The 22,468-nt window shown below is 38.9% G+C and overlaps 1 protein-coding gene and 1 pseudogene across 9 annotated transcripts in view; one reads left to right on the forward strand and one right to left on the reverse strand.

Annotated features, from left to right (window-relative positions):
* The window catches only part of LNX2 (ligand of numb-protein X 2), an 82,746-nt gene that overhangs the window by 55,553 nt on the left and 4,725 nt on the right, over nt 1-22,468 (reverse strand). For 2 of the 9 annotated variants that reach the window (XM_059684058.1, XM_059684056.1), the window contains exon 2: nt 19,472-19,572. The exons of the other annotated variants lie outside the window; for them this stretch is intronic. The gene's annotated coding sequence lies outside the window, so the exon portion shown is untranslated. The remainder of the gene's footprint in view (nt 1-19,471; nt 19,573-22,468) is intronic. 9 annotated transcript variants of the gene reach the window in all.
* On the forward strand, nt 6,872-7,328 carry LOC132228118 (small ribosomal subunit protein uS13-like; annotated as a pseudogene).

Consider the following 22,468-nt stretch of genomic DNA (forward strand, 5'->3'; position numbering starts at 1 on the left):
TGATGGACAACTGGGCTGTTTTCAGCCTTTGAAAATTATGAATAAAAGCTTATATAAACATTCTTTCAATAAACATATGTTATCATTTCTCTTAAGTGAATATCTAAGAGTAGGAAGGTTGGGCCACAGGTTAGGTATATGCTTAATTTTTTTTTTTTTTTTTTTAGCTGCCAGACCTTTCCCAATGTGGTTGTACCATTTGATGTTTCCACCAAGAATATCTGAGTTCTGGTTGCTTTGTATCCTTGCCAACACTTAATGTTGCCAGCCTTTTAAATCTTAGTCATTATATGTAATCACTTAACATTTTAATTACTTGTGAGTTGCAACTATTTATAAGAAGATTATTATAGCTCAAGAATAACTGTGTTACATAAAATATAGGGCATTAAGGAAAATTAAAATATTATAAATACACTAGTGGCCCAGTGCATGAAATTCGTGCATGGGGAAGGGGGGTGTCCCTCTGCCCAGCCCTCTGCCTCGGCCCCACCACCAATGGCTTTGTATGGAAGGATGTCCAGACGGTCTCTTAGAAGGTCTCCTGGTCTAATTAGCATATTACCCTTTTATTAGCATAGATTTTATGTATAACTTTTATATAAACTTTTTACTACTTTCTAGAAGTCATATGATTGAAACTATACTTTCATTTAGTGTCTTATAAAAAATTATGCTGGCAAATATTAGCACTGTTACATAGAAAACTAGTGCAAAGTACTAAATTTTCTTTCTGGTCATCTCTTACTACTTGATAATATCGACAATTTATGGCTCACTTAACAATATATAATTTAGGATCCATAATATGAACTGAAAGACATTTGTTAAGCAGAATACCGTTAAAGTCTCCCTTTAAAATATAATTCCTATTTTCTATACTCAAAGAATATTATCACCTTTCCCAACATTAGCTAAAATTCCACCTTTCCATTTTGAAATTGTAGTTAAGGTCTTTCAATTAAGTTCTACAGAAAGAATAGCAAATGATGCCACCCCTTAAAATAAAAACCAAAAACACACCTTGGTACAATTACAACATCTGAATTAGCCTGTAAAAGCAAGATGACTGTCCTAGAAATGAGTAAGTCACTACTTGAATATATTGTGCCCAATTCTAATAGAGTATGCCTAATGTAATCAATGCATTACAGAACTCAGTAGGTGATTTCCCAATTAGTTAAACGCCAGCTATCTGGTGATGACAAAGAAAAATTACTAACCACAGAGGCTTCCAGACGCCACCAGCAGTGCTTGAACAGGCGAATAGCTTCAAAGCCAGATCTCTCTTCTTATGCATTGTCCCTTACTTGTCTATATACCCTGAGTGGCCAGATTATTATGACCACCTGACGTCTGTAGGCAAATTAGCTATAATTTCACGCTGAAGTTGCTAGAGCAGTGGTTCTCAGCCTTCCTAATGCCACGACCCTTTAATACAGTTTCTCATGTTGTGGTGACCCCCAATTTCATTGATACAAATTAAACATAATTAAAGCATAGTGATTAATCACAAAAACAATATGTAATTATAAATGTGTTTTCCGATGGTCTTAGGCAACCCCTGTGAAAGGGTCGTTCGAGCCCCAAAGGGGTCGCGACCCACAGGTTGAGAACCGCTGTGCTAGAGGACCAGACCATTATAAATAGGGAAGCAGGTTGTTTACTACAACAGAAGTGATTTTTTTCTGAAGATATGGGTAAACAACGCGATTTAACAGCCTTTGAACGTGGGATATATTTGAACTTGAATGGCCAGATTATTACGATCACCTGACGTTTGTAGGCAAATTAGCTGTACACTGCATAGTATAGCATATGGAAGCCAAAGGCCTGTTCGAACACCTTTTCTGTCTGCAGTTACCAAGATAAAACGTCTCTAATTCACACAGGAACACAAGGATTGGACTGTCGAGCATTGGAAAAAAGTCATGTGGTCCGATGAATCACGTTTCCAGTTGCATCATGTAGATGGAAGAGTGAGAATTTGGCGGAAACAGCATGAAAGCATGCACCCCACATGCATGAGTACAACCCTTCAAGCTGGTGGGAGCAGTGTTACGGTTTGGGGCATGTTTTCCTGGCATGATTTGGGCCCTTTAATTCGTGTGGAACAACATCTGAATAGCACAACATACCTAAGTATCGTTGCTGATCAGGTTCATCCTATCATGTTGATGGCATATCCAAATGGAGATGGCTTTTTCCAACAAGACAATGCGCCATGCCATGGTGCTCATATTGTGCAGGAGTGGTTTCAAGAACTTGAGGGAGACTTTACCTTGCTTAGGTGGGCCCCACAATCACCAGATCTCAATCCAATTGAGCATTTGTGGGACAAAGTTAAGAGCCATCAGTTCCACAACCATCCAATCTCACAGAACTGGACAGTGCTATTCATCAGGCATGGTGTCAGATTCCTCGCATCACCTTTCAACATCTTGTGGAGTCAATGTCAAGAAGAATCACCGCAGTATTGAAGGCAAAAGGTGGCCCAACGAAGTACTGATGGGTGGTCAGAATAATCTGGCCACTCATAATAATATATATTCCATGTTCAAAGACTGCTAAATCGCATTGTTTACCCATATCTTCAGAGAAAAATCACTTCTACTGTCGTGGTAAACAACCTGCTTCCTTATTTATAATGGTCTGGCCCTCTAGCAGCTTCAGTGTGAAATTATAGCTAATTTGTCTACAAACGTCAGGTGGTCATAATAACCTGGACACTCAGTGTATACCAAGAGGCAGCCAGTGCCTAAGTAGCTATTTTAAGTTGTCCTTGTACACAAATACCAGGACTGGGACATAAATTTCTAAGAAATGTTGCCTGTTTATTAGCCTAATATCACTACACTATATAGTAATAACCTTTAACTCTAACTCAGTAAAAGAAAATGACTGCAACTAATGTACCCCCGCCCCCCATACACACATCAAAAAAGCAGATGCCTGCCCTAGTCGGTTTGGCTTAGTGGATAGAGTGTCAGCCCATTATTTTTTGTTATGAAAATAAGTTAAATTGTAGAACACTTTATAATAGATATTCATTGAAAACCTAGAAGATAGACAAGCAACCCAGCCTATTATTCCACAGATAAATATTTTAAGAAAGAAAGAAGGAAATCTAAGGCCCCTAGGGTCAAAGTGAAAAATACTCCAGCTAACACGATGTTACAGGGGTGTGTTTTTTTATAGCAATCCATTTTCTTATGCTTGCTCCTAAATTGCTATTTTTTATCAGATTTTAATGGAGGGAGAGACACTACTTTGTCAGAAAACACCATAAAAATAAATACAGTCCTAGCTAGTTTGGCTTAGTGGATAGAGTGTTGGCCTTCGCAATGAAGGTTCCCAGATTCATTTTGGGTCAAGGGCACATGCCTGGGTTGTGGGCTTGATCCCTGGTGGGGGTGCATGCAGGAGGCAGCCAATCAATGATTCTCTTTCATCATTGATGTTTCTATCTCTCTCTCCCCCTCCCTTCCTCTCTGAAATCAATAAAAAAATTAAATAAATAAATAAATACAAAAACCATGCAGGTAATCATCTCACTAAACAAGTATCATTATAAAAAGGGTTAAATCAAATCAAAGTTCTTGCTGATAGCTCATTACAAAAGTCAAAGTATATATACATTTTTAGGTATCATCTCTTAACAAAGAAGCAATCATTCTTTTTAAAAACATTTTTTAATATTTATTTTTTCATTTCTAGTTTACCTTCATTGTCCTATATAATAAAAGGCTAATATGCAAATCGACTGAATGGTGGAACCACTGGTCGCTATGACATGCACTAACCACTAGGGGGCAGACTCTCAATGCAGGAGCTGCCCCCTGGTGGTCAGTGCACTCCTGGGTTAGCACTGCTCAGCCAGAAGCCCTGAGCTGTGTTGATGGCTGGCGAGCACAGTGGCAGTGGCAGGAGGCTCTCCCACCTCCGCAGCAGCACTAAGGATGTCCGACTGCCAGCTTAGGCCTGCTCCTGGGGAGTGGGTCTAAGCCAGGGTTGGGCAAACTTTTTGACTCGAGGGCCACAATGGGTTCTTAAACTGGACCGGAGGGCCGGAACAAAAGCATGGATGGAGTGTTTGTGTGAACTAATATAAATTCAAAGTAAACATCATTACATAAAAGGGCACCGTCTTTCTTATTTTTAGTTTTATTCATTTCAAACGGGCCAGATCCGGCCCACGGGCAGTAGTTTGCCCATGGCTGGTCTAAGCTGTCAGTCGGACATCTCCCGAGGGCTCCCAAACTGTGAGAGGGTGCAGGCCAGACTGAGGGACCTCCTCCCCTCCCCGAGTGCACGAATTTTGTGCACTGGGCCTCTAGTTATTTTATATTAGTTTCAGGTGTACAGAAAGTGGTTAGACATTTACATAATTTATAAAGTGATCCCCCTCATAAATCTAGTACCCACCTGGCATGATACATAGTTATTACAATATTATTGCCTATATTCCCTAGGCTCTAGTTTAAATCTCTTGACTTATTTTGTAACTACCAATTGTACTTCTTACTTCCTCATTTTTCACCCAGCCCCTCCCCATCCCATATTGCAACCATCAGTTTGTTCTTCATCTATCAGTCAGTTTGTCCATTTATATTGTTTAGATTCCACATAAAAATAAAATCATATGAGATTTGTCTTTCTCTGTCTGACTTATTTTACTTAGTATAATACCTTCTAGGTCCATCCATGTTACTGCAAATGGTAAGATTTCATTCTTTTTTATGGCTGAGTAATATTCCATTGTATATATGTACCACTTCATCTTTATCCAATCATCTATTGATGAGAACTTAGGTTGCTTCCATATCTTGGCTATTGTAAATGAACACAAGAGATGCATATATCTTTTCTAATTAGTGTTTTAGATTTCTTCTTTAGACAGACACCCAAGTAGTTCTATTTTTAATTTTTTGAGGTACCGCCATAAAGTTTTCCATAGTGGCTGCACAAATTTGCAATCCCAACAATATATAAGGGTTCCCTTTTCCTACATTCTTGCTAATACTTGTTGTTATGTTGATTTATTCATGATAGCCATTCTGACAGGTGTGAGATGATATCTGAATGTGGTATTAATTTACATTTCTCTGATGATTAGTGATGCTCAACATCTTTCCATATGTCCATTGCCTATCTGTATGTTCTCTTTGAAGAATATCTATTCAAGTCCTCTGGCATGTTTTTTGTTGTTGTTGATTTGTATGAGTTCTTTATGAAATTTGAATATTAACCCATTACCAGATGTATCATTGGCCAATATCTCCTCCCAAACAATTGGATGCCTTTTCACTTTGTTGATGGTTTCTTTTGCTGTGCAAAAACATTTCAGCTTGATGTAGTCTCATTTGGTTATTTTTTTGTTTGTTTCTCTTGCCCAAGGAACTATATGAACAAAAATATTACTAAGAGTAATGTCACAGAGTTTACTGCCTGTGTTTTCTTCTAGGACTTATATGGTTTCAAATCTTACATTTAATTATTTGATCCATTTTGAGTTTACTCTCATATATGGTATAAGAAGGTGGTCTAGTTTCATTTCTTTGCATGTATCTGTCCAGTTATCCCAACACCATTTATTGAATAGATGTCTTTACCCCACTGTACAGGGTTGACAAAAATAGGGTTACAGTTGTTTATATGGATAAAGACATGCATGTTATTATTACAATAGCTTTATTACTAAAAATAATGTCACAATGGCACAGTGTACTTAGGTACAATCTCATAAGTGCTCAAATTGCCTATCTTCATTATTGACACATTCTTGTAGTCTACTTGCTATACTGAAATACACTTTAGCAGAGACCTACTTTTGCCCCCCTTCCCCTGTATGTTCTGGCCTCTTTTGTCATAGATTAATTGACCATACAGGTATGGGTTTATTTCTGGGCTCTTTATTCTGTTCCATTGATCTACGTATGTGTCTGTTTGCATACCATTTTAAATACTTTAGCCTTATAGTACAGTTTGGTACAAAGTAGCATGATACCTCCAACTTTGTTCTTCTTTCTAAAGATTGCTTTGGCTATTCGGAGTCTTTTGTGGTTCCATATAAATTTTAGAATTATTTGTTCTAGTTCTATGAAAAATGCCATTGTATTGTATATGACTGTTTTCTTAATTTCTCTGATAGTTTGTTATAGGTGCATAAAAATGTGACCAATTTCTATATATTAGTTTTGTATTCTGCTACTGTAGGGATTCATTTATCAGTTCTAGTTGCTTTTTAGAGGAATCTTTAGACTTCTCTCTAAATAGTATCATGTCACGGGCAAATTATGGCAGTTTAACTTCTTCCTTACCAATTTGGATGTCCTTATATATTTTTCTTGTCTGATGGCTGTGGCTAAGACTTCTAGTATTATGTTAAATAAAAGTGGCATAAGTAGGCATCCTTGTTTCTAATCTTAAAGAAAATGCTTTTAGCTTTTCCCTACTGAGTATGAAGTTAGCTGTGACTTTGTCATAAAAGGCCTTTATTATGTTGAGGTATCTTCCCTCTGTTACATTTTTTGAGAGTTTTTATCATAAATGGACACTGGATATTGTCAAATGCTTTTTCTGCATCTACTGATATGATCATATGATTTTCATCACTTGTTTATGTAGTGTATCACCTTAATTAATTTGTGGATATTAAACCAACTTTGCATCCCAGGAATAAATTTCACTAGATTACAGTGTTTGATCCTCTTAATGTATTTCTGGGTTTGGTTTGTTAATATTTTGTGGAGATATTTGCATCCGTGTTCATCAGAGAGATTGGCCTATAATTTTCTTTTCTTGTAATGTCTTTGTTAGGTTTTAGAATCAGGGTACTCCTTCGCAGGAGGCCTAACATGCTGCTGCTGCCATGTCTCTAGTGATTCCTGAGAAGTTCCAGCACATTTTGTGAGTATTCAACACCAATATTGATGGCCAAAGGAAAACAGACTTTATTATCACTGAAATTAAGGGTATGGGGCAAAGATATGCTCATGTGGTGTTGAGGAAAGCAGACATCAATCTCACCAACAGGGCAGGAAAGCTCAGAGAGGATGAGAAGGAATGTGTGATCACCATTATCCACAGAATCCACATCAGTACCAGATTCTAAACTGGTTCTTGGACAGAAGGATGTGAAGGACAGAAAATAAAGCCAAGTCTTTGCCAATGGTCTGGACAACAAACTTCATGAAGACCTGGAGCAGCTGAAGAAAATTCAGGCCCACATAAGGCTGCACCACTTCTGTGGTCTTCATGTTCAAAGCCAGCACACCAAGGCCATGGGATGCTGGTGCTGCACTGTGGGTGTGTCCAAGAAGAAATAAATCTATAGGCCTTGTATGTTAATAAATAGTTTATATACCTAAAAATATGACCTTAGGAGCCATCCCTCCTCTTGCATTTTTTTGAAACAGTTTAAGGACAGATATTAATTCTTCTTTGAATGTTTGGTAAAATTCACCTGTGAAGCCATCTGGTTCAGAACTTTTGTTTACTGGGAATTTTTTATTTCGTTAGTTATCAGTCTATTCAGATTTTCTGTTTCTTCTTGATTCAGTTTGGAAGAGTGTATGTTTCCAGAATTTATGCATTTCTTCCAGATTGTCCAATTTGTTGGCATATAACTATTCATAGTATTTCTTATAATCCTTTGTATTTGTTAGTGCTTTATTCAAAGTAATGTCCATCGCTAGCTACACATTTCCCCCATCTTTCAGGTAATTTGTGGATACTGTCCCAATAGAACTTTTCTTGTTTTGAGGCAAACCATTCAGAGACCCAATTTTCCACTTCTTCGTAGGTTTTGAAGGGCTGCTCAGAAAGTTCGTGTGCCATCGATCAGAACAAGTGGTAATCTGAAGGAGTAAGGTCTGGTGAATACAGCGGGTGAGTTAATACTTCCCAGGCAAGATCTTTTAATGTGTCTTTAACTGGTTTTGAAGTGTGTGATGGTGCGTCATCATGAAGCAAAATTACTTTGTCATGTCTTCTGGCCCATTCTGGTTGTTTCATGATCAAAGCGTGGTTCAAATTGATTATTTGTTGTCAGTAGCGATCAGTATTAATGGTTTCACCTGGTTTTAGAAGCTCATAATACACCCCACCTTCCTGATCGCACCAAACGCGGAGCATTGTCTTCTTTACGAAGTGATTTGGCCTTGCAGTCGATGTTGACGGTTGACTTGGATCAACCCATGACTTTGGGCTTTTGGGATTCTCAAAATAAATCTACTTTTCATCGCCAGTCACAATTGGATGCAAAAAAGACTTTCGTTTCGTTGAAGCAACATTTTACTGATGACTTTTCGGTTTTCCATTTGTCTTTCATTCAGTTGATGTGGCACCCATTTTCCTTCCTTTAAAATCTTTCCCATTGCTTGTAAACAATCAGAAATTGTTTGCTGAGCAATGTTTAATCTTTCTGCAAGTTGTTTTTGAGTTTGATACACATCTTCATCAAATAATGCTTGTAATTGTTAGTCTTCAAACTTTTTCGGTTGACCTGGACGTTCGTCTTTCACATTGAAATCATCACTTTTAAAGCGTTTAAAGCAGCATTCACAAGTATCTTGAGATGGAGCATGTTCATCATAAGCTTCCCGAAGTATACGATAACTTTCAGCAGCAGTTTTCTTCAAAATAATGAATTAAAACTTCCGGCAAATGCTCTTCTTTTTGACACGAAATTTGACATATTTAAGCGTAAAAATATCTATGATGTGCCCTAACTGGTTTGGCTCAGTAGATAGAGCATCGGCCTGTGGACTAAAAGATCCAAGGTTCTATTCCGGTCAAGGGCATGTACCTTGGTTGCGGGCACATCCCCAGTAGGGGGTGTGCAGGAGGCAGCTGATCGATGTTTCTCTCTCATCGATGTTTCTAACTCTCTATTCCTCTCCCTTCCTCTCTGTAAAAAATCAATAAAATATATATTTTTTAACAAATATCTATGATGTTAACACCTTCAGAAAATTTGACATATGAAGTTTTGAAGCTTGCTGTCAATACAACAAAATAGCATACATATAAAATCGCATATATATCAACATATGTGTAACTCCATCTATTGAAAAAAATCCGCACTATTAACTGGTACACCTGGTATCTTCCATATCACTGATTCCATCCTCTGCTTCATCTATTCTACTCTAATTCCTTCTAGTGTATTCTTTATGTCTGACTGGTTCTTTTTTATGGTTTCTATGTTCTTTTATTGCTTTTTGTTTTTGTTAATCCTCATCTGAGGATATTTTCCCATTGATTTTTTAGAGAGTGGAAGGAAAGGGGAGAGAGACAGAGAGAGAGAAGCATCCATGTAAGAGAGCCAAACCGGCTACTGAGCAAAACTGGCTAGGGCTCTATGTCCTTTTCTATGCTTACTTTCTCTTTGCTGAAGTTCTTTCTCTATGTTCCTTGAGAAGCCTTATAACCAATGCTTTGAACTCTGTATCTGGTAGATTGCTTGCTTCCATTTATTCAGTTCTTTTTTTCTGGAGTTTTCTCTGCTTCTTTAATTTGGGACATGTTTCTTTGTCTCCTCACTTTGGCTGCCTCTCTGTATTTGCTTCTATGTATTAGGTAGATCTGCTATGTCTCCTGGTCTTGGCAGGGTAGCTTTCTACATACGGGACCCAGTGACCCTCTTTAGCCACCTGAGCCCAGTGCTCCAGGAGTGTCCCTTGTGTGGATTGTGCATGCCCTCTTATTGCAGTTAAGCCTTGATAGCTGTTTGCTAATCAGTGAGTAGGGATGATCCTCAAGCTAACTGGCTGTGAAGACTGGCCACAACCACAGTGTGAGGTGACCCTACAAAGTGGGATTCACCCCAGTGGGGCTCTGGTGCCCAACAAGACCTTGGGTATGCCATTCATGGAGCTAATTAGGTCGTGTTCTATTGTGCTCTGAGACTGGCTACCAGGTGTGTTGATTCTGGGGCCTCTTGGAAGGGACTCCAGTGCAGGCCAAGGTCATCTGCTACCTGTGCTCTGCCTCTGGTGCCTTTCAAGCTGCTTTTCCTTCACTGGAGCCCAGTGCAAGAGCCTGTGAACGAGCCTGTGCATGGGTCCTTTAAGAGGACACCTGGATTTTCACCAACACTCCATCTCATGGGGACAGAATCCTTACTGATTTTCACAGCCAGCTGCTGGCTCTGGAGCCCTGGGGTGTGGAGCTGCAACCCCTCGCTCCTTAAGGGGCACCCATATAGACAAGATAGTACTCTCGATTCTCAACCACTACACGTGGGTATGTGACCAGCCTGTTTCGTGTCTCCATCCCTCTTATAGGTCTCAAAGTGGCCTCTACTTTATATCCTTAGTTATAGAAGTTCTGTTCAGCTAGTCTTTACATGGTTCTCCAGGTTGAGTGTTTTATAATTTAGTTGTACTTTTGATGACATCATGGGAGGAGGTAAACACAGCACTTACCTACTCCACCATCTTGACTGGAACACCAAGAAGCAATTACTCTTAAACCCCTTTACCCTTTCAAACATTCCACCACTTAAGCTCTAAGACCACTAACCAAAATTAAACAAACAAGAAGCTAAAGCATTGTGTTAAGAACACAACTAGTCCTTTCTCCAGTTTTAATAAAGATAGAGATAAAGGATGGTCATGATAGGTAGGCAGGAAGACAGATGTGGCAAACAATCAGATTTTCCCGTTCAGACTTTATGATTAAAAGCACAGTTTCTCTAAAATCATTCATTGCATTATCAAGAAACAATCCCACTGAGTTGTATTTTTCTTTAAACCATCTTACTATGAGCCCTAGAAAATAATTGCCTTTTACACAAGGAACCTGCCTCTTTGTTGGTCAACTATGTGGTTTAAACTGAAATGATCTTTAAAGTCCTTTTCAGCAAGAAGGAATGAAACAATTAAGGTTCTATCAGAACTCCATCTTTTCATAGAAACCACTCAGTAAAGAGTAATGGCTTTTAGATCAAATAGGTCTGACTTCTAATCATAGGTAGCCATTATACTTTGTCCAAACTGTTTATTATCTCTGAAACTTTATGAACTTCCATTTCCTGAAATGCGAAGTACTGACCTCACAGGATTACCATGGCAATACACTGCTAAATGAAACTTAAAGCTCCTAGTAGAGTGAATCCACAGAGTAATCACTCAAACGGTAGTTACTACAATGATTAATATTGACAGTTCTATAATTTTGTCACCTACAGTTCAAAACCAAAAGGCAGGCAGTACAACAGTGAAAATTTAAAATCTTTATAGGATGATAGTCATAAATTACTGAGAACAATTTACATTTTCCCCCCCTCCACATCTAACATCATATGCTAATTGGAATCAAGGAAAAAAGTGCCTTTCCCTCTCCCCCTTTTAGAAGAAAAGGAATGCAATCAATCCTTCTCAAAATGAAGGTATTCTAAAAATACCTACCACAAACATTAATACTGTAAAGGTACAATCTGTAGAATTGATGGACCAAGATACTTCCAAATAGCAAACAGACTTGTTAAATTAAGTAATTTTTAATGCAGTATAATTTGTACTATAATACTCCTTAAAAACCAAGCTTTTTTAGCAAAATTTAAAATTTCCAAACAGATATTCTCCCATAATTGTACTATATTTGCTAGATCAAAGTAACCAAGGAAATGTTCAATTTTTCTCTTAGGTTATAATAAAGATGACTAAATTAATTTTTATTATGTTTAGAATTCCCTTTAAAAAGGAATAATCAACAGGGTCATGATTTATATGTTTTTAAAAAGTTCAAATAATATAATCACATCCAGCAGAGAAAACCTCTGCAAGGTATGTTTATGTGTTCCTCAAGAGATAAATATTTTTTTAAGGTAATATAATTCAGGTGAGATCAGCAAACAGAAGGTGACCAAGTTAAATTTCAAAAAGACTGGCAAATTAAATACATCTTGAGCTAATTTAAGTGAAAGTTCAGAGCAGTATGTGTTTCAAAATATCTCTCTATACAGATATACCCCTGAGTTCATATGCACAAATTATGCCTAAAGGAAATACAATAAACTCCTAACAGCAGTCAACTCTGGAGGAACTGGATGTTTAGGGTAAAGAAGTGGGAGTAAGACTTTTTCTTCATTATCTATTTGTACAGATTGACTTTTATGTGTATGAGAATATACCATGGTGGGAGCATGGACAAAAGGAAATAAAGTAGGAAGTAGAAAGTAGCCACGCTTGGTTCCTACATACATGATTAGAAAATAAAGCAAACAAGAAGTCCACATAAAAAATAATAACAGTTTTATGGAGCACTAAAAATGAAGTAGTATGCCCAAGACAATGCTTTACCTTCATTGCCTCATCTCTGTTTCAAAACTAAGTAAATCACAAACCTACATATTATATTTATCTACAAAGTGACTTCATACCATAAAAACTGGAGAAATGTTGCACAATAAGGATCTCTTTTGCAAAAAGTACACATAGTTTATACCTATTCTATTCAAACACATTGGAATGTCCAATGTTGTAACACATTTCCAAGAATCAATTTAACATACAGCATAATAACAACAGTACACAAACATACATATTTGTGTTTTCTTGTATTTGCTTCCACTACTGCTGCATAAGGGAAATCTGCTATCACATTCTTTGTTTCTAAAAATGTACCACAATCTCAACTGATGATTCATGGGTCACACTACAAATTGTTATGTACTAAAGAAAGCAGGACACAAGTCTTACACATCTATTGTAAAGACTATAAAACCAGGAGTTTTTTTTAATAAGGTAACAATAGATGGTATTTTTTTAAACAGACGTGAGAAATTAAAAAAAACAACACCTGAAAATTGCACAAGGATTAGTAAAATTATTTTCCCTGTTTCCTCTCATAAGACCTGGTAGGGTTTTATTTTTCTTAATTCAGAACATACAAAGAGTGACTATTTTGGGTATTTTGGGGATACTGACAGGTACAAACTCAAGTTGGTACAAACTTAACAAACTCCCTGCTTCATGAAAAGCCAAAATGATTTTCCATATGCCTTGCTTCTCTTAATTTCTGCCTACTTTTATTATTTCTTCACTGAACAAGAAATCTCCAAAAGAGAGTACAAAAGGGCAAGAAACAAAGATGACACTGTGTGTTCTTTTGGCCAGGATTAGTTAAAAATTTCCCTGGTGAAGAGAACAAATTATTAATAGCTGAAAGGAACTCTGGTGACCAGCTGTAGATTTAATCACCATAACAGACTTGAGATCTGACCATATCATCTTATTTTCTTCCAGGTATTGGCCATTAGACTTTATTAATTGGCTAACATGTTTAATGTTTATCTCTGCTACTGCCTCCCAGCATGTAAACTCCCTAAGAACAGGGATCCATTTCATCTAGTTCATTGCTATATTTTTACCATATAAGCTGTGCCTGTCACACTATTGACAATCAGTAAATATCCAGTAAGGAAAAAAGATACATAATCCTGTACTTAGCTATCTCAGGACCCGCACAATCACAAAAATGCTGAAATTTGTTTTCACATGAGAATATTCTTTACTTATCTATATAATAAAAGGGTAATATGCAAATTTACCCTAATGCAGAATGACCAGAACGACCACTGGACCAGTCACTATGAGGCGCACTGACCACCTCTTGGTCCCTTCCCCTGGCCATCTGATGGCAAACAGGAAACCAGGGTTGGGGGGTGGGGGGGACGGGGCCAGCTGTGGGCAGCTGGGGAAGGTGGCCCTTATTGAAGGCCAGGCCTAGGGTCCAGACCCACACACGGATTTCATGCACTGGGCTTCTAGTAAATTATAATAATAATAAACTTTTGCCTTATCACAAGACTCTCTATGCTTAAGTTCTATCATTTAAATATAATATTTGTATTGAAATATAGTAATTGTAATGAAACTGGAATCTTGACATCTCATTTTCTGAGAACAAGAACTTCTACATCATTTTCATATCCCAAATATCTAGAATGGTACACAATAGAGTAGATAGTCAAATATTTGTTGAATAAGTGAATTATTTTTAAAAAATTATAACTAGTAGGACTATTTGTAATTTTTAATTTCTTTGCATAGTTTAGGATTGCCTGAATTTTCTATTATTTAGCATGTAGTATTTCCATAATTTAAAAAATTCTGTTATTAAAAAATACCACATGTACCATTATGCTCTCATGTATTTGATAATGTATGTAATAAAGCAAATCAAACAGCTGTGTTACTTGCTTCCTAGGAATTATCAAATAGAAAAATACTCTTTAAAACAGAGATGTAATTATTTTAAAATTGAATTATTTTTAAGAACACTAGGCTTTATCTTCCAGAAAGCTATCCTTCGATAAATCCTTGTATACATAGAGAATAATTCTTTGTTTTTTATTAACAGAACTAGAGGCCCAGTGCACGAATTTGTGCAAGGATGGCGTCCCTCGGGGTGGCCTGCAGGGATTGGGCACCAGCTCACACCCCTAGGCTCGAAGCCCCAGCTCGCACCCCCACCTGGCATTCCACTGTGGCCTGGTGCAGCCCCCTCACCTGCTCCACCATCCCGCCTGAGGGACGATCAATCAGAGCCGGGCCCTCTGCTGCTGCAGTTGGTTGTCATCTGCGGGGCAATCAGGTCCCCGCTCACACCTGCCTTGGCCTGGCGCCACCCACTCACCTGCTCCACCATCCCACTGTGGTCCCACTCTCGTCAGAGCCCATTGGGGCCAGCAACGCCTCCACTGCCACCCGCTGCCAGGGCCACATCGCCAACATCTGCCATGTTCCACACCGCCCCCCTGGTGGTCAGCGCACATCATAGTGAGTGGTCGAACTCCTGATTGAACTCCCAGTCGAATAATTTGCATATTAGGCTTTTATTATATAGGATTATTTTCTTTTCAAAAGGTCCAATAACCAAAAAAGAGCAATTCTTTATGAAGACATAAAGAATACTGTATTGTGACCCAGCTGGCATGGCTCATTGGTTGAGCACTGACCTGTGAACCAGGAGGTCACAGTTTAATTATTGGTCAGGGCACATGCCGGGGTTGTGGGCTTGATCCCCATAATGGGGCATGTGGGAGGCAGCCAATCAATGATTCTCTCATCACTGATGTTTCTATCACTCTCCTCCCTTCCTCTCTGAAATCAATAAAAATATATTTTAAAAAAAGAACACTGTACTGTGAATAAATGTTTGAAGAACTACTTTTAATGGCCCATTTTCCTTTCTTCCAGCACCAAGTTTAACTTACTGCTTCTGGCAAAGCCAAACTGTAAGTAAAGAAAATTCAGTCACATTGTCTCCTTTAGAAAGAGTATAATCTGAGCAACTTTATAATATAAGGGAAAAAGTTAATAAAATATACAGTAGTTGAAAACTGGCTTGTTAAAAAAAAAAGAATAAAAGAAAGTTGATTTGTTTGAATCAACTTGATATTTAAGAATACACAGATTTGCCCTGGCCAGTTGCTCAATAGTTAGAGTGTCAGCCTGTGGACTGAAGGGTCTCGGGTTTGATTCCTGATCAAGGTTATGTACTTTGACCAGGCTCATGGAGGCAATCAATTGATGATGTTTCTCTCTCTCTCTCTCTCTCTCTCTCTCTCTCTCTCTCTCTCTCTCTCTCATCCTTCTCCCTCTTTTCCACTCTGTATGAAAACCAAGGGAAAAAATATCCTTGGGTGAGGATTAAAAGAAAAAAAAAAGAATACGTAAACTTTATCATCCTTCTGTATCCTGCAAAATGGATTCATTAAAAAATTTTAGCCCTTTCTGTAAATAGCTACCATAAAAAATTCCAGACTCAGAATAAATCCTGAAAATGTCTAATTGTTATTGATTATATATCATCAAAGGATAGAAAAATTCAAATGTGCTGACAAATGTACTCTATATAGCTGGAAAAAGTGTAGGTCAGAGATCCAGAAAAACTGTATCTATTTTTAACAAACTCTGAAAATAGTCTACTGAAGTATCAATTAATATAGCTCATCTATAATGAAAGCACAAAGCCTAAAATAAGGGAAATTAATGAGGTTAATAAATATTTCATATAAGTTCTAATTGCTATGGATACTTTTGAAATCTTATTAAATAGCCTTGACAGAACAGTCTTAAAAGGGATGCATGGCAACTACTGACCACACGGAATACATATTTAGTAGTAGAGGTAGAGGATGCAATCACATGCACTCTGATACCTGGCTTCTTCCCAAACATTTTATTTTTTACCTTCAGCTAGCCCTAGACTATTGATTGCTCCCATATTGGTGTCTCACAACTATAAGAAACAAAAAGGAAAGAGAATTTCACACTAGAATATCCCATTCAGCACCATTTGAGAAGTGTGTCCTAGCCTAATCACTATTCTCAATCCTTCCAAATTAAAACTATTCTATATATTTCAGATCTTTCCCTTTTGTTTCTCCTATAAGCAAGGTCTCAGAAGTATGTTCAAAATATTTTGTTTGCACCCTTACCTTACACCATATTAAAAAACGGACCCAAATTGATTAAAGACTAAAACATAGGACCTGAAACTACAAAACTCCTAGAAGAAAAACTAGAGGTAAAGCTTCATTGACATTGAATTTAGCAAAGATATGACACCAAAAGCATAGGTAACAAAAGCAAAAATAGACAAATGGGACAATAGCAAACTTAAAACTTCACATCAAAGGACACAATCAACACAGTGCAAATGGGAAAAAAGCTTGTAAATCGTATGTCTGATAAGGGGTTCATATCCAGAATCCTATATAATAAAAGCCTAATATGCAAATTGACCCCTTGACCAGGAGTTTGACTGCTCACTATGACATGTGCTGACCACCAGGGGGCAGAATGGAACAAGGTGGGCGTTGGTGACACGGCACTGGCAGCGGGCAGCAGTGGAGCCCGATGGGCCCCAATGAGAGCGGACCGTGGAGCAGGTGAATGGGCGGTGTCAGGCCAAGACAGGTGCGAGTGAGGGGCCCAATCACCAGCAGCAGTGGGCAGGGTGACCGCCTGGCTCCCAGGTGCTGAGGGAGCCAGTCAGGGGGGCCTGGCCCCAACCAATTGCCCCGCAGATGGCGACCAGCGGTTGGCAGGCCTTGCTCACCTGACTGGGACTAAGCCCCAGGCTGGGATGGGGAACTGCGGGTAGGTGGCAGCAACGAACCTCCCATGGTGGCGCCCGAGGGGGGGGCTGCAACCTCTCGCCAGCTACCTGGGGGCAGGGTTGACGGGGACAGAGGTGCAGTGAGAATGTGGGGTGTCCACCGAGCTCACTCTCATTCCCCCTGCTACCCTCCCTCAGGACACCAGGGCTCGAGCGCTGGGGAAGCGCCCACGCTCAGGTGATGGGTGCCTGTGAGGAGCCCGCCCTGCACCCACACAGCCTCTTCCGGGTGAGCTGGGCTGTAGCCTCCGGGACAGCAAGGGCCAGTTGGGCTTCCCATGGGTTCGCACAGGAGCCGGTCTGCGAGGGCAACCGGGAGAGAGTGCACTGCCCACCCACCTTCCATGGGGCGCTACTGAGCAGCCCAGAGGCCCACGCTGTGTCCCGGCCTGCAGCGTCTGGCTGCACTCATGTATCTCCACGTGGGGACTCAGGCACCGGACTCAGGCAGAGGGGGGCACGTTGGGGCCCAGTTGCTGCCCAGGGCCCAGAGGTCAGCTGGGACCTGCCCTTCCACACCAGACGCTCACACTTCGATTGGTGGCCTGGCCTAGGGACCACACCCATGCACGAATTTCATGCACCAGACCTCTAGAATATAAATAACTCCTATGAATCCAGAACAAAAATCAAATAACCCAATTTCAAAATATGCCAACAACTGAGAAATCCTCCAAAGATGATATATAAATGGCCCACAAGCATAATGAGGAGATGCTCAACATCACTAATCATCAGATAAATGCAAACCAAAACTACAATGAGATATCACCTCAAACCTGTTAGGATGGCTACTGTAAAGAAAAACAACAACAGGAAATAACAAGTGTTTATAAGAATGTAGAGAAATTGGAACCCTTATGCGCTGTTAGTGAGATTATAAAATATGCAGCTGACATGGACAACAATATAGAGGTTCTCAAGAAATTTAAAAAGAACTACCATATGATCCAGCAAAAGCACTTCTCAGTATATAACGGAAAGAATTTCAATCAGGTTCCCAAAGAAATTTCCACAGCTATGTTCACAGCAGCACTATTCACAATAGCCATGAGGCGGAAGCAATCCAAATGTTCATTGAGAGATGAATGGACAAACAAAATGTGTATTCCAATGTATAAATACAATGGAATATTATTCAGCCTTACAAAGGAAATAAATCCTGTCACATGCTACAACATAGATAAACCTTGAGGCCATCACATTAAGTGAAATAGCCAGACATAAAAAGACAAATACTGTATGATTTCACTTATATGAGGTATCTAAATTAATCAAATCCATAGAAATAGAAAGTAGAATGGTGGATACCAGGGACTAAGGGGAAGGAGAATTGGGGTTGTTGTTTAATAGGTACAGAATTTCAGTTTTGCAAGATGAGAAAGTTCTGGAGATCTGCTGCACAACAATGTGAATATACTTAACACCACTGAGCTATATACTTAAAAATAGTTAAGATGGTAAATTCTATGTTACATGCTTTTTTACCACAACAAAAAGAACCTGGATGGGGGGTAGGGGTGGGGAGAGCAATGGTGGGGGATAAGGACACATATGTAATACCTTAATCAATAAAGAAAATTTTTAAAAAAACATTAAAAAAAAGAACCTGGAGCAGTGAAAAATATTTTTCTGTTAAATTATTTTGATAAGATTCTTTTTACTTTAACCACTGACAATTTAGCATCTGTACTGAGATATGCCATAAGTATAAAATATAACCAGATTTCAAATACTTAATATGAAAAAGTCAAATATCTTATTAATACTTTTATATTGATTACCTGTTAATACAGCTTTAATAAACTATTTTAAATAATATAAATATTAAATTTAAAAATACTGTGTTATGCTTCAAGAACAGTAACTTGAGGGTACAGCAAGGTCAATGGACTGGAAAGTACTTATAGACTAATATGAAAAAGCCAGTGAGGAGAAAGGGATTAAATACAGAAGGGAATTAATTAATGAAGCCTCTCCTGAAAGAGACCTTGAAGGATGAGATCAAGGGCACATGTGGATAAGCTAGACTTCAACAGATCTGAAACTGATAATACTGGTAGATAAGTTAAGAAGGGGAGGGACAGAAATCTGAGAAATCAAACCAGATCATGAAGCGACCAGATTACTATAGAAGAAGTGAGGGTTGGATAAAAGAGTCTGTAAATGCTCAAGGTTTGGAATAATCAAAATCCTTATTAGGGCCAAAAAGGCCTATATGATCTGGCACTGTCTACCTCTCCCTGACCAATCTCTCCCAGCTCTCTCCGACCAGCTTCTCACCTTCCCTCAAAGTGCCATCCACCTCTGACTGCTTCCTCTGAGGAGGATTTACCTGTTTAACACCTCCTCAGACAGATAGATCTGTTCAAACACAATTTCCTCAGGGAAGGTTTCAGTGACACCCTGCTCTGTGGACAACACCCTATGCCAGCACTGTCAACAGAAATAGAATATGAGCCACATATCATTTTAATTGTTCTAATAGCCATATTTTAAAATATACATTTTTACTGATTTCAGAGAGGAAGAGAGAGAAACATCAATAATGAGAGAGAATCATTGATCAGCTGCCTCCTGCACGCCCCACACTGGGGATCACAACCCGAGTATGTGCCCTGGCTGGATTGAACTATGACCTCCTGGCTCATAGGTCAATGCTCAACTACTGAGTCACGCTGGCCAGGCTAGTAGTCATATTTTAAAAAATAAAACTACTGAATGATTTTTAACATTTTATTTTACTTAATATATCCAGAATATTATCATTTCACACATAAAAGTTATTGAGATATTTTACCTTTAAAAGTTATTGAGATATTTTACCTTTTGGGGATATAAAGTCTACAAAATCTGGTGTGTATTTTACACATATAGCACATCTCAGTTGGGATGAGACACATTTCAATAGCCACATGTGCTAGTGACTAGTACTGGACAACACTGCCCATACTATTGCTTCAAAGCACTTACCATGTTTTGTAACTATAATGTGTGCTAATATTTGATGAATGTCTATCTCCTCTAGATTGTAAGCTCTATAAGGATACTCCAGTATTCTTAGCACTAGTTGACTGAGGGGAATGGGGGAATGGTTGGTTGTTTCAGAGCCAATTATCTACATTAAGTGTCTGGCCTTTTCTTTTTTTAAATATGTTTTTATTGATGTTAGAGATAGAGGGAGAGGGAAAGAGAAACACCTATGAGAGAGAATAAAATGGATCAGCTGACTCCTCCACATCCGCTACTAGGCAGAGAGCCCACAACCTGTCATGTGCCCTGACCTGGTGACCTCTTAGTGCATTCGAAGATGTTCAACCAATTGAACCACACCGGCGAGGGCGGCGAGGGCAAAGATCTGGCCTTTTAATGGTGCTACCAAAGCACCTCAGGGAAAGAAGCAGGAGACGCAGAGTTAATGAGGGATGTTTTCTGGCAGGCACAGCACAAAAACAAGTTCAAGTTCAAAGGTAGCAGTGAAAGTGCTTAACAAAGAATTCAAATTGGACAGGGGATAAAAAGGGCCAATAAATGTAAATACAACAGGTAACAGGAGGTGGAATGCAATAAAGGACTGGCAAGATGTCTTTGTCAAAAGGAAGGGTGTTGTAATATAAAGTGTGGGTGTGAGAGAGCTAGATGGATAGGAGGATGTAGTCACAGAGCAGGATATATAATTTTAAGATTTCTATTGTGGAAAATTTTGGGGAATGTTAAAATATAGCAGAAGTGAAGGTCACTGGAGTTGAAGAGCTAAGGTACTAGAAATCAAGTGTATTAGTCACCCTATTGCAAATGCTTAACTCTTTGACTGAATGTTTTTAAGATTTCAAGTTCTACAAGGGCAGGGACAAATCTTTTGTGTTCCACATAGCCCAGGGTTGATCACATCACGGATGCTTAGGTAGTCCATGAATATAATTACATTGAAAGTCAAAGTTCAAACATTAAGATCATGTGGAAGTGGTAATGGTCACAATACAATAAAGAAATAATGTATAAGTGAAGGACTCCACTTTACTTGTTCAATAATTATTTATGCAGTTCAACTGAACAGTATTAAGAATTCTGATAAAGGATTAATTTTTCAGATTGGTTGCCTAATCCCAATTTGGGGGGAGGGAATAGGTGATAGGGGTATCAATATTTCCTAGACTAGCTTTGCTTTTAACTAAAAATAATGGCCAATAGACCCTTTGGAAGCTTTATTATAGCCAACCAAGCATACTTTGTTTTACATAAGACATAGGTCCTCATAACTTGGTTATAAACATTTTTTTGCAGTGGCCCCTATTACACATTTTACAGCAATTTGTTTTTTTGTTTGTTTTTTAAATAATTCTTTATTGTTGAAAGTATTACATGTCTTTTTTCCCCCATTGACTCCCTCCAGCCTGCCTCTGTTCCCTGCCCCAGGATCTCACCGCCCCATTGTCTGTGTCTATATATATAAAAGACAAGCAATAGGAATGCCAGAACGACAGGTCGCTATGACCGCACTGCGACCCGCCAACAGGCCCAATGGGGGACGGCCCCTTCCCCCCCCCCCCGATCCCCCACATCCATCGCCCCCCCCAGATCGGCCCCCATCGGGGCAGGCGGGCCAGATCCCAACCATGCAGGAATTTGTGCACTGGGCCTCTAGTATGCATATATGTAAGGTCCTTGGTTGATTACCTTCCACCAATCCACCCTCCCCCACCTCCCCTCCCAGACTCCCCACTCTGTTCCATGCTCCCACGTTTCTGGATCCACTTCATCAGTTTATTTTGTTACTTCGATTTCACCTGTGAGTGAGATCATGTGATACTTACCTTTCTCTGACTGACTTATTTCACTTAGCATGATACTCTCCTGGTCCCTCCATGCTGTCTCAAAGGGTAAGAGAGTCTTCTTTTGTATTGCTGCATAGTATTCTGTGGTATAAATGTACCACAGCTTTTTTATCCACTCATCTACTGATGGGCTCTTGGGCTGTTTCCAGATCTTAGCTATTGTAATTGTGCTGCTATGAACATAGGGGTGCATACATTCTTTCTGATTTGTATTTCAGGTTTCTTAGGATATATTCCTAGAAGTGGGATCACAGGGTCAAATGGCAGTTCCATATTTCATTTTTTTGAGGAAACTCTATACTGTTTTCCATACTGGCTGCACCAGTCTGCATTCCCACCAGCAGTGTACTAGGGTTCCCAAGGCAATTTGTTATTTAAAAGGACTCAAAGATTATCATTTTAATAAAGATAAAAATTAAAACTCCATTTGTTTTACATATGAAAGTGATATGTTTTTAAGTGGACAACACCGTTTACAGTATACTTATACATATAAG

This window comes from Myotis daubentonii, chromosome 2, assembly GCF_963259705.1.
Source record: "Myotis daubentonii chromosome 2, mMyoDau2.1, whole genome shotgun sequence".
Taxonomy (NCBI): domain Eukaryota; kingdom Metazoa; phylum Chordata; class Mammalia; order Chiroptera; family Vespertilionidae; genus Myotis; species Myotis daubentonii.